Here is a 14,301-nt window from a genome sequence, read left to right as displayed (position 1 = left end):
GGGGGGGGGGGGGGGGGGGGGGGGGGGCTCTGGGTCACGCCCTCCTGGAGAAGAAAGTAAGTGTGGCCCAGTGGCTCGTGTCACTTCTCTAAGCTTTCTTCTTCCTTGTAGAAAATTTAAGTTGATAATTCCAATATTACATTGCAATGTGTTCTAATATCAAAGTAAATTTTTTTCAGGTGAGTAAAAAGAAAAAAGCCACCCGTCCTCCCCACTACCTAGCAGTGACTTCAATTTGTCAGGTATTACCTATCACTGTTTTCTCAGCCCAAATGTTTTTTACACAGTTGAGTTTATTTGGGGAAAATCATCTTGTACCCTGCTTTTTCATAAATATGCATAGGATGTAATCGTTGTTAAAATCTTAGCAACAGAGAAGGCTTTTGAAGACCTGAATGTAAATCTTGTTTTGTAGTGAATTGAAGAGACAGAGATGAAGCGGACGCAGCACGTGAAGGCAATTCTTTCAAGAAGTTTGGCTGTAAAGGAAAAGATAAAGGTCAGTAGCCAGAGAAGAATGGCAAGGAAAAGAAAAAATTTAGGATTTTTCTTTAAGAAGAGGAGACGTAGTGGTGTTTATTAGTACAAGAGAAAAAAAAAACAACAACAACTAGTAGTCGAGGTTAAAGATACTGCCAACAAAGAGAATAACTGATTGAATGATTCTGTAAAGAAATAGGAGGAGAGGGGCGCCTGGGTGGCTCAGTCGGTTGGGTGGCCGACTTCGGCTCAGGTCATGATCTCGCTGTCCGTGAGTTCGAGCCCCGCGTCGGGCTCTGTGCTGACAGTTCAGAGCCTGGAGCCTGTTTCGGATTCTGTGTCTCCCTCTTGCTGACCCTCCACTGTTCATGCTCTGTCTCTCTCTGTCTCAAAAATAAAACGTTAAAAAAAAATTAAAAAAAAAAAAGAAATAGGAGGAGATAAGATCCACACATCAAGTACATAAATAGCTTAGGAAATGGAACCTGGTAGGAAGATGTCAAAGGGGGTGTGGATGTTTATAATTTTAAATCTATTATAAGTTGGCAAGAGTAATGAAGATATTTCAAAATACATATAAATGGCAAATAATATGTATACTCAGTCCCATTAGTAATATTATAAATGGAATATTAAATGCTTATTACATTGGCAAAGATTGGGGAGCCTGGGTGGCTCAGTTGCTTGAGCATCCAACTTTGGCTCAGGTCATGATCTCACAGTTGCTGAGTTTGAGCCCACATCAGGCTCCCAGTCTGCTTCGGATCCTCTGTCCCCCTCACTCTCTGCCTCTCCCCTGCTCACACTCGCTCTCTCCAAAATGAATAAACATTTTTTTAAAAAGAGTATGCAAAAAAAAATTGGCATAGATTAAAAAGAAAATAATATATGTGTTGGGCAAGGGCTCAGTTAAATAGGCACCCCCCCAGACATTTTAGGACTCTGTATCCTTAAAACGTATATATACTTTGACTAAGGAAGTGTACTTCTAGGAAGTTCTCAAAAGGAAGTAATCAAAACTGCACACATACTAAGCTGGATGGAGTTCATTTCAGCTTGCCCACCAATGAAAGATAGGTGAAATGCATTATACCCATACGTCTTAGACATGGATAACATGGTTGCAAATAAGAGAAGTTTACTTATATTAGTTTCCTTAAAAGCATCCCCTCCCCTGCTGGCACTTTCTCTCTCTCTCTCTCTCTCTCTCTCTCTCTCTCTCTCTCTCTCTCAAAAATGAATAAACATTGAAAGAAAAAAAGAGCATCTTCAGGTTTTATAGGAAGGGAATGTAGAGTTGCAGTCTGATTGACTACCCTGATACATAATCAGTGGGATGCCTTGAACCGTTAAAAATTATTTAGAAGACTATTTAATGTTAAGAAAAGATGTGTAAAGTACATTGTTAAGAGAGAAAAGTGGGTTATGAAAGCAGCGATATGTAGGTTCTTACCACATGGTGGGTTTTTCTGTTTTTTGCTGTTCTGCTTTCTGCTTATCTGTATTCCACATGACAAATATATATTTTTCAGGACATATAAAATGTTGCTCTTTTATTTTTTCTAATGTTTATTTTTGAGAGAGAGAGACAGAGTGGGAGCTGGGGAAGGGCAGAGAGAGAGGGAGACACAGAATCCGAAGCAGGCTCCAGGCTCTGAGCTGTCAGCACAGTGCCCAATGTGGGGGCTCAAACTCATGAACTGTGAGATCATGACCGGAGCTGAAGTCAGACGCTTTACTGACTGAGCCACCCAGGCACCCCATAATGTTGCTCTTTTAAAGGTGTGACTAACTTTATAAGTGAGGAAGGAAGTTGGGGAAGTGCTCTCCTGATGACCTTGAAATAGATGATGGCTCTCTGTGAAATAGAAGATCAAAAGAAATTTGATACTCTAACAACCTGAGAGAACTATTTTTTAAATGTATCTTATAGATGCATATAATTTATCAATGCCCCCACCAGTCTCAGAAAAGATTGAGTGTGCTCAGAAAGAGATATATGCTATAATAGGAGACAATGATAGGAAAAGGTAAAAGGTTATTGGAAAACAAAGAAAATAAAGGCAAGGGTATGTTAATACCCCCAAAATAATCATGCCAAAAGGTCCTATGTAATTGGTAGAGGCATGCTACCACAAATTAGTCTGAGGTCCCTAGCAACTAAAGCAAAACATAGTTCTAAGTTTCACATGGTCTGTAAGATTTTTTTTTTAAGTTGTTTAAGAGAAGTAAGGGCGCCTGGGTGGCTCAGTTGGTTAAGCGTCCGACTTCGGCTCAGGTCATGATCTCGTGGTCTGTGAGTTCGAGCCCCACGTCAGGCTCTGTGCTGACAGCCCGGAGCCTGGAGCCTGCTTCGGATTCTGTGTCTCCCTCTCTCTTACCCTCCCCCATTCATGCTGTGTCTCTCTCTGTCTCAAAAATAAATAAACGTTAGGGGCGCCTGGATGGCTCAGTCGGCTAAGCGTCCGACTTCAGCTCAGGTCATGATCTCGCAGTTCGTGGGTTCGAGACCCGCGTCAGGCTCTGTGCTGACAGCTCAGAGCCTGGAGCCTGTTTCAGATTCTGTGTCTCCCTCTCTCTCTGACCCACCCCGTTCATGCTCTCTCTGTCTCAAAAATAAACGTTAAGAAAAAAAAATTTTTTTTAATAAACGTTAAAAAAAATTTTTTTTTAAAGACAGAAGTATAGTTTGGTACAGAAACCTCAGAAAAATTCTTCCCTAGGTCCTGGTAAGGGAATAATATGAGATTCCTCTATTACTATTGTGTTTATTCTATTTTTATAGAATTTAGCAACATCTCAGAAAGGTTATATTCCTATTTATTAACTCAGTAATTACAAGCTCTTATTAAGTACAGTGAGAAATAGAAACATGTAAGACAAAGTTTCTGCCCTCATTTATTGTGAAAGAATAACTATAACATAATTGCATATTTATGATATTTAGTGAAAAACTAGTAAGATGAATAGTTAGTATGATGAATACCAGAATCACTAACATGAGGAACTATAAATCAAGACAATGTTTGAAGCAAAAAAGTGAGATGGGATTCCTGCAATACACAGAAAGGCTTTCAACCAGTGGGATCACGTTTAACCTTTTGTAAAAGGGGATGGTACTCCCCTTTTACAAAAGAGGAAACAGGTTTACAGAGATCAGATAAATTGTCCAGGGTCACATGGCTGGTAAAGACAAGAGCCAGGATTTCAAGCTAATTCTGTCCCTTGAAAACCACCTTAACTAGTACACTGTATGGGAGAGATAGCATTCAAATAGACTTTAAAGGGTAGAAAAGCTATGTCAGGCAGAGTTTGGGGAAAGATAATCTAGGTGAGAGGACAGCACTAAACAAATCAAAAAGGTTGGAACGCCTAGGGTATGTTTTGGATAACACACAAACACCCCAGGAAAATGAGAGATATATAGGTAAGCACTAGAAGAAAAAGACTAGGAAGGTTGGGACAAATATTTTAATTTTTGAGAATTAGTTTACCTGTAGTTTACCTGATAAAGGACTCAGGCCTCGGGGCCTGATAAAGAAAGAGTTTTAAGCCCAGAGACCTTGAACCTGAAAATTCTATGTGAGGGCTCTGGATGGGGAAGAAGTCATCAGAAAACTAAGAGAGGCATCAGGAGAATGAGTTACATAGGAACCAAAAATCCACATTTCAAGCAAGACAGGTCAGTCAGTATTTGTCAAATACTATAGAAACAGCAAGCCATGGAGGAGGATCAAAGGCCATTGGATGTAGTGATTAAGGAAATCATCAATGACTTCCAACTAAATAGTGTCTTTATAGTTGACCAATGATTAGAAGGGAGAGGAGCATGAAAGACCATAGAATTCAGAGGCTTTTGATTTGCTTAGGGAGGGAGGGAATGGAGTTACTTAACAGGGGGAAAATCTAGAAAAGAAGAGGACTGAGTTGCAAAAAAAAAAAAAGGATAAATTCATGAACCAAGACTTTGGAGGATCTAAACAGTAATGAGATCAAGAAAAGAGAGAAGAGTCATTGTCAAGAATCAGCATTATAATTCTAACAAATATAAATAACAGACATAATATTTTCCTTAATCTCTCAACATATTTTCCTAAGTAGTTACTTGGTTTCTTTTTACCCTTATGGCCCCAAAGTAACTTTTGATATGCTGAAAATAGTCTTAAAACTTTAACTTTGTAACATTTCTCTTTTTTTAATTTTTAAAGTTTATTTATTTAGAGAGAGGGGGTTGGGGGAGAGGCAGAGAGAGAGAGAGAGACCCAAGCAGTCTCTGCCATGTCAGTGATGAGCCAGACAGACGCAGGGCTTGAACTCACGAACCATGAGATCATGACCTGAGTGGAAACCAAGAGTCAGATGCTTAACCAACTGAGCCACCCAATCGCACCTCAACTCTGTACTATTTCTTAGTGCTTCCTTAAAATCCTCTTTTTATAAGTAAGTAGGTATTATAGTACATTATTCCTGCATTTTTTGTTGTTGTTGTTGTTGTTATTCCACATCCCTTCAAGAAACCACTTCTCCCCAGCTGTAGCTTGTGTAGTTCAAGTGGAACTGATTCCCAACTCCCCACCCTGCCCCTCCTCCTATACGTGATCCAGATCTGGCCAATGACAACCATCACTGATACTTTGACTAACCCTGTAAGGAAAAAGACTCTCTTCCTCTGATATTGCAGGTGCTAAAGACCATATAAGCATGGAGTAGACAGGCCACCTTTGCTACTCCATGGAAGCTTATTTAAAATTGAAGCTTAAAAAGCCAACCTGGAAGATAGAAACCAAATCCTGATGACATTATTTGAGCCCAGGGATCCAAACATGCCCAAAGACTATTTTGCCACTGGACTTTTCAGTTAAATGAGCCAATAAACTCTCTTTTATGCTTAAACTTGGGTTTTATCTGGACTTTTGTCATTTACTACTGAAAACATCCCAATACAGGTATATTTCATTAAGTCAACATTATTTCTGTTTCTTCTATGCCTTATTTTAAATTTGTTACTCTATAATGTACTTTGTAATAATACTCCACAGCTCTCACTAAATTAATAAATTTAGTACAATCCCAATCTTAATCCCAATAGTATTTCAAGAGCTTTTTGTTGTTGTTGTTTGCCTGTTGTTGTTTACTCCAAAGTTCACTGAGAGAAAAAACACTAAAATACCAAAAAAATAGGGGGATATAATCAGATACTGAAACATAAAGCAATAATAATAAACATAGGGTGGTAACAGAGTATGAGCAAACAGCCATGTAACAGAATCCAAAGGCTGAGTATAATAGGAGTATTTGCCATATTTAATATATGGTAAATCAAGTAAAGGTTAATTTGATAAAGTATTTAATATTTAAGGACAATGAGCTAGATTTGGGGGAGAAAAATAACTAGATCTTTACCTTATTCATCATTCCAGAATAAATTCCAAATAGATTTATGACTTAAATGTGAAAATTGAAGCCAGATTCTCAATATATATTGGTTGGCATATTACTGGCACAATCTTTAGCATTATCTGCTAAATTTTTAAATATTAATACCTTTTGACACAACTTTTCAATTCTAGAAATTTATCCGGTAGAAACAAAATGTATATATAAACATAAGTATGGATAATAGAGCACTGGAATATCAAAAATATTACCCACATGTGGAATAATTAAGTTATGGAGTATCTATATCATGCAATCTCAGAGGGGCAATATCACAACCAAGGAGATGAAAATTGGTTCTTGGCAGGAGGTGGGGGACAAAAAAAAAAACTATTTTTTATGCATAAAGCACAAATATGCCTGACATATGTAGATATACAGTATATATGTGGTATTGAAATTTCATGGAGGGAATGATTAAGAAAAAAATGTATAAACAGGCTTCTTGGGAAAATAATGGGGGGGGGAGAATGAAAAAAAAACTCATTTATATAATTCATTACTATGCAACTGTAAAAAAGAATGAGGTAGATGTATATTGACAAAAGAGGATGCCCAAGATGCATGAGGTTTTAAAAAAACAAAAACTGTAGATAGTCTTGTGGTCAGAAAGGGCTTCTTAAACGTGACTCCAAAGCCCAATACTATTAAACTTTAGGTTAAACTACACAAAATTAAAAATTATTACATGGTAAAAACCCTGCCCACCCACCCCCCTACCCACACACACACACACACACACACACACACACACCTACACGCACATTTATAGTTAAAGTTGAAACAACAACCCAAGAGAAAATATTTGCAAAATACATGACACAAGCATATGTTATTAATATACAAAGATCTCTTACATGTCAATAAAAAGGTTTAACACCCTAACCATACCTGGTACAGAACATGAACAAGCAAATCACACACACACACACAAACACACACACCAAATAAGCATAGGAAAATATTTTTATTCTTGCTAGTTAAGAAATATAAATAATCCCAACAATGAGATAACATGTTTTCATTGGATTAGCCAAGTTTACAAAAGGTGCTATTAGCAGAGATAGGAGATAGAGCTCTATCAGAGTATAAAGAGGGTCAGCCCTTTTGAATTACAGTTTGGCAACCTGTATCAAAATGTTAAATATGCATACCTTTGAATCAGCAATGATACTTCTAAGAATATATCCAAAGGTGGTAATCAAACCAGAAAAGATACATGTGCAAGAATGTTTATTACAACATTGGTTAAAAATTGAGACCAACTTAAAGTTTTATAAATAAGATCTAAATGTACTTTTGAGTGAAAGGACCTTGTTACAAAGCATCATGTTAATTTTTTTATGTTTGTTTATTTTTGAGAGAGAAAGGGTAGCCAGAATATGGTCTGGAAAGGGAGGCATCAACTCTGGGTGGAGTGTGTCCCCTGGGAAGCCCAAGGACTTCTCACCATCTAGAGGGGTACAGCTAGAGGAGGGTCAGAGCAGGGGCCCCTTGCCTGGGTCCGAGGACAATACTGCAGTAGAATTTCCCATAGTCTTGGATTTGCTGATCACATCCCCAAGATATTATTAAACACATTTCTTTGGGAGTGCCTGGGTGGCTCAGTTGTTAAGCTTCCGACTTCAGCTCAGGTCATGATCTCACGGTTCTTGAGTTCGAGCCCAACGTCAGTCTCTGTGCTGACAGCTCAGAGCCTGGAGTCTGCTTCAGATTCTGTGTCTCCCTGTCTCTCTGCCCCTCCCCTGCTGGTACCCTGTCTCTCTCTCTCTCTCAAAAATAAATAAACATAAACACACACACACACACACACACACATTTCTTTGTTCCCTCTATTTCCTGTGAATTGATACTTAAATCTAGGAGCACAATCAGATTCAGGTTCAATGTCTTTGGCAAGAATATTTTATAGGTGAGTGGTGTGTACATACATCAGGAGATCATGACCTGAGCAGAAATCGAGAGTCGACACTTAACCAACTGAGCACCCAGGTGCCCCTGGTCTTTGACACAATGCTCTAAGTCTTTGCTAACTTCCTTGCTTTCTAAATGACAAGTTGTTCCAGACTCATCTTCAACATTTCCTGCAGCAGACCTGGAATCAGCCACTTCTCCAAGGAACACTGGTTCTTTTCAATGGGAAATAGTATTTTAGAGGCCACAATCTGGTAAGGGTGTTTATTGCTACTGGGTGGTTGGTTTATGGTTTCTAGACCTTTCTAGTGGGTGGAGCTAAGAAATGTGGTGTTCTAAAGATATAACACATATGTCCAATTCAAAATCAGAACTACCTTCAGCAGTCTCACATCTGTATCTCCTTTTCCCCATGCCTAAAATCCACATAATTACTCATTTGCTTTATCCCACCATGTAAAAACAACTCTCAGAATACAGTCTTGGCACTCCAACCACAATATGATTAACTGAAAGCAGTTTGGGGTTTTTGTTGTTGTTTTGGGGGTATGGGAGCCTTTCTGTAAGTCTTTTTGGCATTAGGGTATATTTCAATAAGGATGTGTAGTATATTACTGTGTTTTAAAGTCACTTAGAGAGGGTCCACATGTGTGGTTATGCCACCAACTCAATACAGTTAGGTTAATTTGTTTAATCTTGATTTTAGTTTTTAGAGATTGCATTTTTAATGTAGCTTTGTTTTACAACTCATATAAAATATTTACGTGGTTCTAAAGTCAAGTCTATAAAACAAGAACTATCAGAGAAAAATCTAGCTTCTACCCCGTCCTTCCTGTCTTATCCTTCCCTCACTATGTAAATAACCATTTATTTTTATTATTTATCCTTCCATGTGTTTATATACATAAGCAATTATAATCTCTTTTTAAAAATAAATTATAGCATACTGTGCACTCAATTCACGCATTGACAGTGTACAATTTAATGATTTTTAGTATATTCACAAAGTTGTACAACATCACCACAAGTTTGGAACATTTTCATAACCCCAAGACACCCTTTATGCCTAGTCACCCCTTATCAATCCCCCAATCCTCCCTAGCCTTAGGCAACCACTAATCTACTCTCTGTCTCTATAGACTTGCCTATTCTGAATATTTCATATAAATGGAATGCTATGATACGTGGTCTTTGTGTCTGGCTTTTTTTATTTACAAAATGTTTTCAAGACTCATTCATGTTGTATATGTAGCAGTACTTCATTGCTTTCTATTGCCAAATATATTCCATTATATGGGTGTAACACATATTATTTATCCATTCATCAGTTGGTAGACATTTGGGTTGTTTCCTCTTTTTGGCTATTGTGAATAATGTTGATATGAACATTTGTGTACAAGTTATTGTGTAGGGTAGACTTACATTTTCATTTCTCTTGAGTGGTAACTGGGTCATATAGTATCTCCATGTTTAACTTTTTTTAAAAAATTTTTTCATGTGTATTTGTTTTTGAGAGAAAGATACACACAGTGTGGGTGGGGGAGGGGGAGAGAGAGAGGGAGACACAGAATCCGAAGCAGGCTCCAGGCTCTGAACTGTCAGCACAGAGCCCCACACAGGGCTCAAACCCATGAACCGTGAGATCGTGACCTGAGCTGAAGTCCGACGCTTAACCGACTGAGCCACTCAGGTGCCCCATCCATGTTTAACATTTAGAAGAGCTGTCAAACCGTTTTTCAAAGCAGCTGCACCATTTTACATCCACCCCCAGCAATGTGACTTCCAATTTCTCCACATTCTTGCCACCACTTGTTACTGTCCATCTTTTTTATAATAGCCATCTTAGTGGGAGTGAGGTGTATCTCATTGTGGGTTTGATTCGCATTTCCCTAATACTAATGATGTAGAGCATCTTTTCATGTGCTTATTTGCCATTTGTATATCTTCTTAGAGAAATAATCTATTAAAATCCTTCACCCATGTATCAACTGGGTTGTCTTTCAGCTGTTATTTTTTTTAATGTTTATTTATTATTTTTGAGAGAGAGACAGAGTGTGAGCAGGGGACGGGCAGAGAGAGAGGGAGACATAGAATCCGAAGCAGACTCCAGGCTCTGAGCTGTCAGTGCAGAGCCCGATGCAGGGCTCGAATCCACAAATGAGATCATGACCTGAGCCAAAGTTGGACGTTTAACCAACTGAGCCACCCAGGCACCCCAGTTCCTTTTTATTCTATATGATTATCCATTTGATGTACAGTTCAGTTCCTTTATTTCTGTTTGTATTCAGTTTTAGGATTTCTCCCCAAACTTGTTGATTTTACTTTATTTTATAAATATGTTAGATATTTACATGGTTCCAAAAGTCAAAGCTATACACAAATGCTTATCCAGAGAAGTGTCATTCTCTCCTGTAGGCAAATGTCATTAGTTTCCGGTTTGTTCTTCCAATGTATATTTTAGTAAAAATGAACAGATATATGTATATTATTTCCCCTTATTTCTTACCCAGAAAGTAGCGTATGATATATATTCTCTTTTGCTCTTTACTTTTCTCACTGAGCAGTAAATCCTGAAAATCACTCCATAAAACCTGCCTAGTACTTTATTATGTGTACATGACTTTATTGTGTATTCAGTCTCCTATGTATACAGATTTAGATAATCTCCAACACTTTTCAGTTACAAATACATTGCCCTGTATAATCCACATGTGTAATTTGGTACTATTTGGAGATATTTCTTCAGGACAAATTCCTGCAGAATTTGGTAAAAGGGTAAATTCACAGATATTGCCAAATTCTCTTCTGTAGGGATTATATCATTTGGCAATCATTCCAGCAATAGATGAGAATTCCTGTTTTTCCACAACCTAACCAAGAGAGTTCACAGCTTTTTTAAACCACTGGTAATACTCATTTAAAAAAAAAATAGTCATAACCATCATTCATGCCTATCTATATTTCCTGAAATTGGTGCTTTTCCCAAAAGAATTTTAGGTGGAAGTCCATAGAACTATAAGCACCCTTCACGTTTATGGTTTTCATTATGTGGATTTTCTATTTGGACTTTGCTGCCCTCCCCCTTTTGGCAGCTATGCTTTGGAACAATGTGTTTGGGAACTTGAAAAAAGCATGGTGCATCCCTAAAACCTGTAGCTGGTCTGTCACCCAGGAGCAGGCTGCAGCAGAAATATTATGCCCTGGGGATAACCAAATTTATATCCATGCACCTCTGTCATTATCATTGTCTTAAAGACTGGTGTTGTGTTTATCTTCCCCCCAGAGTGTATCTTTGTTTCATTCACATATTTTCATCCCACAAGAAAAAAATTTTCTGCCTTTGTTAACTTTAGCACAAAGAAACAAGGAAAAGCTAAACCTCTGGGTGTGAAACTAAACATCACGAAGAGATGTATGCAAGGAGAAGACAGCAGATACCAGAGGCTCAGCGATGTCGTGTGAATAGAGGGCACGTGCCTTTAACCCTCACTTTGTTCTTACCATCGTCAGAATCCCAGGCAGGAAAGAGCACATGGGCCAAGATTGTGTAACCAGCCCTATAGCACAGCTTCCCTTTAAAGGAATCAAGCAACTCACCAATGTGTTCCTCTTCCACCTCCTCAAAGCCCACTTGCCTGGCTGGCTGTCAAGGTGGGGCCTCCAAGCCATCAACCCATGGAGGGTGGAAAAAACCACCCTACTATAACACTTCATCCAACCACATTTCCCCACTTATACTACATGTCTACTCTTTGCTCATTCTGTCTTACCCTTCACCCCTCCTTCCCGTGGCCACTTCACTGATCATCCACGAGTACTTCAACAAGTCCTTCGTAGTCCTCTCCTTCCCCAGCCTGACAGAGGCTGCATGGCATATTAGAAACAGCACGGGCTTTGGACTATAAAAGGGTAGGTTTGACTCTTGGCTCTGTATTAATGAGCTTTATGACCTTGAACACATTATCATGAGACTTCTAGGCCTTAGATTCCTTGTTTTCTATCCATCTTCTAATCTGTGCTTCCTCACTTTTAAAAATAAATGATTTTAGGGGAGCCTGGGTGGCTCAGTTGGCAAAGCGTCCAACTTCAGCTCAGGTCATGATCTTGTGGTTCATGAGTTTGAGCCCTGTGTCAGGCTCTGTGCTGACAGCTCAGAGCCTGGAGCCTGCTTCAGATTCTGTGTCTCCCCCTCTCTCTGCCCCTCCCCTACTCAGGCTCTGTCTCTCTTTCTCTCAAAAATAAATAAACATGAAAAAAATTTTAATTAAAATTAAAAAAATAAAAAATGAAATAAAGGATTGTAAAAGTCTTTTCCAATACTAAAATTCTGTTTTTAATAGGAAAAAATAAACAGATGTATATTAAAGGCCTATTATGTACAGAAAAGGTCACATATTTCTTTAGGTCAACCAGATTAAATTAAAACCTACTGAAAAAATAATCTTTAGGTATTCTTTTTCTTCCTTCACACATTATTGCCAATGGTGTCACTGTACATATGATCAAAGGGAGTAGTGAGTGACAATCATTCCTGTACATAACAGCCTTGGAGGCTTTTTTCATATATGTGTATACATGTGTAATTAAATATTTATGCCTCAAAAATTCTATTTCAATGCTTCCTTATTCTCTAAAACTGTACTAATATGATCACCACTAGTCATGTGTGGCCATTAAGAACTTGAAATGTGGCTAGTCTGAATTAAGAATGTGCTCTAAGTATAATCTCCACTCTAGATTTCTGTGACTTAATTTGACAAAAAAAAATGTCATTGACATTTTTATATCGATTACATGTTGAAATAATGATATTTTCGATATATTAGATTATATAAAATATATCATTAAAATTAATTTTACCTTTTCCTTTTACCTTTTTTGATACGATTATTGGAATTTCCTAAATGGCTCACATTATATTCCCATTGAACAAGACTGCTCTAAACAAATGAGATGCCTACATAACATTAATCATCTCTAAGACAAGATTATCACTAACTTGTAGTAAATTTAATTTACTAAGGAATATGGGAGCTTTTTCCTGTGTATAGTCTCTGGGGAGTAAAATCAATACCCGCTCTTAGTGACTTGTGCATTTTAATTTTTGGAGTGATCCTCAGATCACTAGATATCAGCCGCTGTCTGGTAAAGACTGACTGTCATACTCAACACTGTGGCCTCATCCCAAGGAGTCAGTAAAAGATCAGGCTGGGGTGATCACAGCTAGATCAGCTTCACTGTCTAGGAAATTCGTATCATTACAACTGAATTAGTTCAGTGCAACCCAGCCAAGTGCTTTCCTGGCTACCGTGACAGCCTTCGTGGGAGATGACCAGGCTATCACTAGGAAGCCTCCTTTTACCCTGCTCATCTCCTCTGAACATTACCACCTGCAAAGGTTCTGAACCTGGGCCCACAAGATGTGCTTTGGTGCCTTCATGAACTGCTCGAAATTGTATTCAGTTGCATGTGTATTTGAATTCTTTTAGATAGATCTGTAGCTTTCATCAGGTTCTCAAAGGGCGAGTTGTATGACTGTTCAAAAAGTGAAGGACCACTGACATAAGAAATTAAGTAGCGCCCTACCTGTTGTATTCGTTTCCCAATGCTGCAGTAACAAATTACCATCAACTTAGTGACTTAAAACGAATCTATGATCTTCTAGCTCTGTACATCAGAAGTCTGACACGGTCTCCCCAGGCTAAAATCAAGACAGGGCTTCATTCCTTTCTGGAGGCTCTAGGGGCAACTCGTTTCCTTGTTCATTCAGGCTGTTGGAAGAATTCAGTTTCTTGCAGTTGTAGCAGTAAGGTCCTCATTTCCTTGCTGGCTGTCACCTGAGTGCTGTTCCTCACTCTAGAGGCTGCCCACATTCCTTGGCTCATGGCCTCCTTCTTCTGTCTTCAAAGCCAAGTTTGAGGCCTTCTCAAGCTTCAAGTCTCCCCTGTCTCTTCTTCAGCCACATCTCTCTGACTCATTTTCCTGCCTTTCTCTTCCACTTTTAAAGGCTCATGTGATTATGATGTGATCACATTAGGCCCATCTGGATAATCAGGATAATCTCCCCATTTTAAAGTTCATAATCTTAATTCCCTCTGCAAAGTCTTTTTTACTATATACTTTAACATATTCACAGATGCCAGGGATCAGGGGGCCACTATTCTACCCACCACACCTTTCCACCTGCATTTCTGCTACTTGCTCCATTCTGAGCACAGCCCCTATGCAAGGTGTCCCTCCGCAAAAAGTGTGTGAGGCTGTATTTGTCCTCAACAGCTTCCTCGGTCTTTCTTCAGTTACTCATTAGTAAAGTGCCACCCAGTACCCCCACTTAAAGACTCAACATACTTGGGCCCCAACAGCACCCCGCTTCTCCCACTCCTCAGGCCAGACTTTACCTCCATCTCTCTACCTTTCCTCCTCTTTTAAAAAAAATTAAGTTCCACAGTTACCATCTGGAAGGGATCTAAT

The 14,301-nt window shown here is 38.7% G+C and overlaps 1 long non-coding RNA gene across 3 annotated transcripts in view; it reads left to right on the top strand.

Moving 5' to 3' along the window:
• Positions 1 to 5,373, top strand: part of LOC125919268 (uncharacterized) — a 5,706-nt gene extending 333 nt beyond the window's left edge. For 2 of the 3 annotated variants that reach the window (XR_007456698.1, XR_007456700.1), the window contains exons 2-4: positions 180 to 242; positions 416 to 499; positions 5,162 to 5,373. This is a non-coding gene — a long non-coding RNA (uncharacterized LOC125919268). Of the gene's footprint in view, positions 1 to 27; positions 57 to 179; positions 243 to 415; positions 500 to 5,161 lie in introns of those variants that run through there. The other variant, XR_007456699.1, reaches the window with a different exon arrangement.
• Positions 5,374 to 14,301: the final 8,928 nt, after the last annotated feature.

The sequence above is a fragment of the Panthera uncia genome, chromosome B4 (genome assembly GCF_023721935.1).
Source record: "Panthera uncia isolate 11264 chromosome B4, Puncia_PCG_1.0, whole genome shotgun sequence".
Taxonomy (NCBI): Eukaryota; Metazoa; Chordata; class Mammalia; order Carnivora; family Felidae; genus Panthera; species Panthera uncia.
Note: the sequence above shows the minus strand (reverse complement) of the source record. Positions and strands in the feature narration are given on the sequence as shown.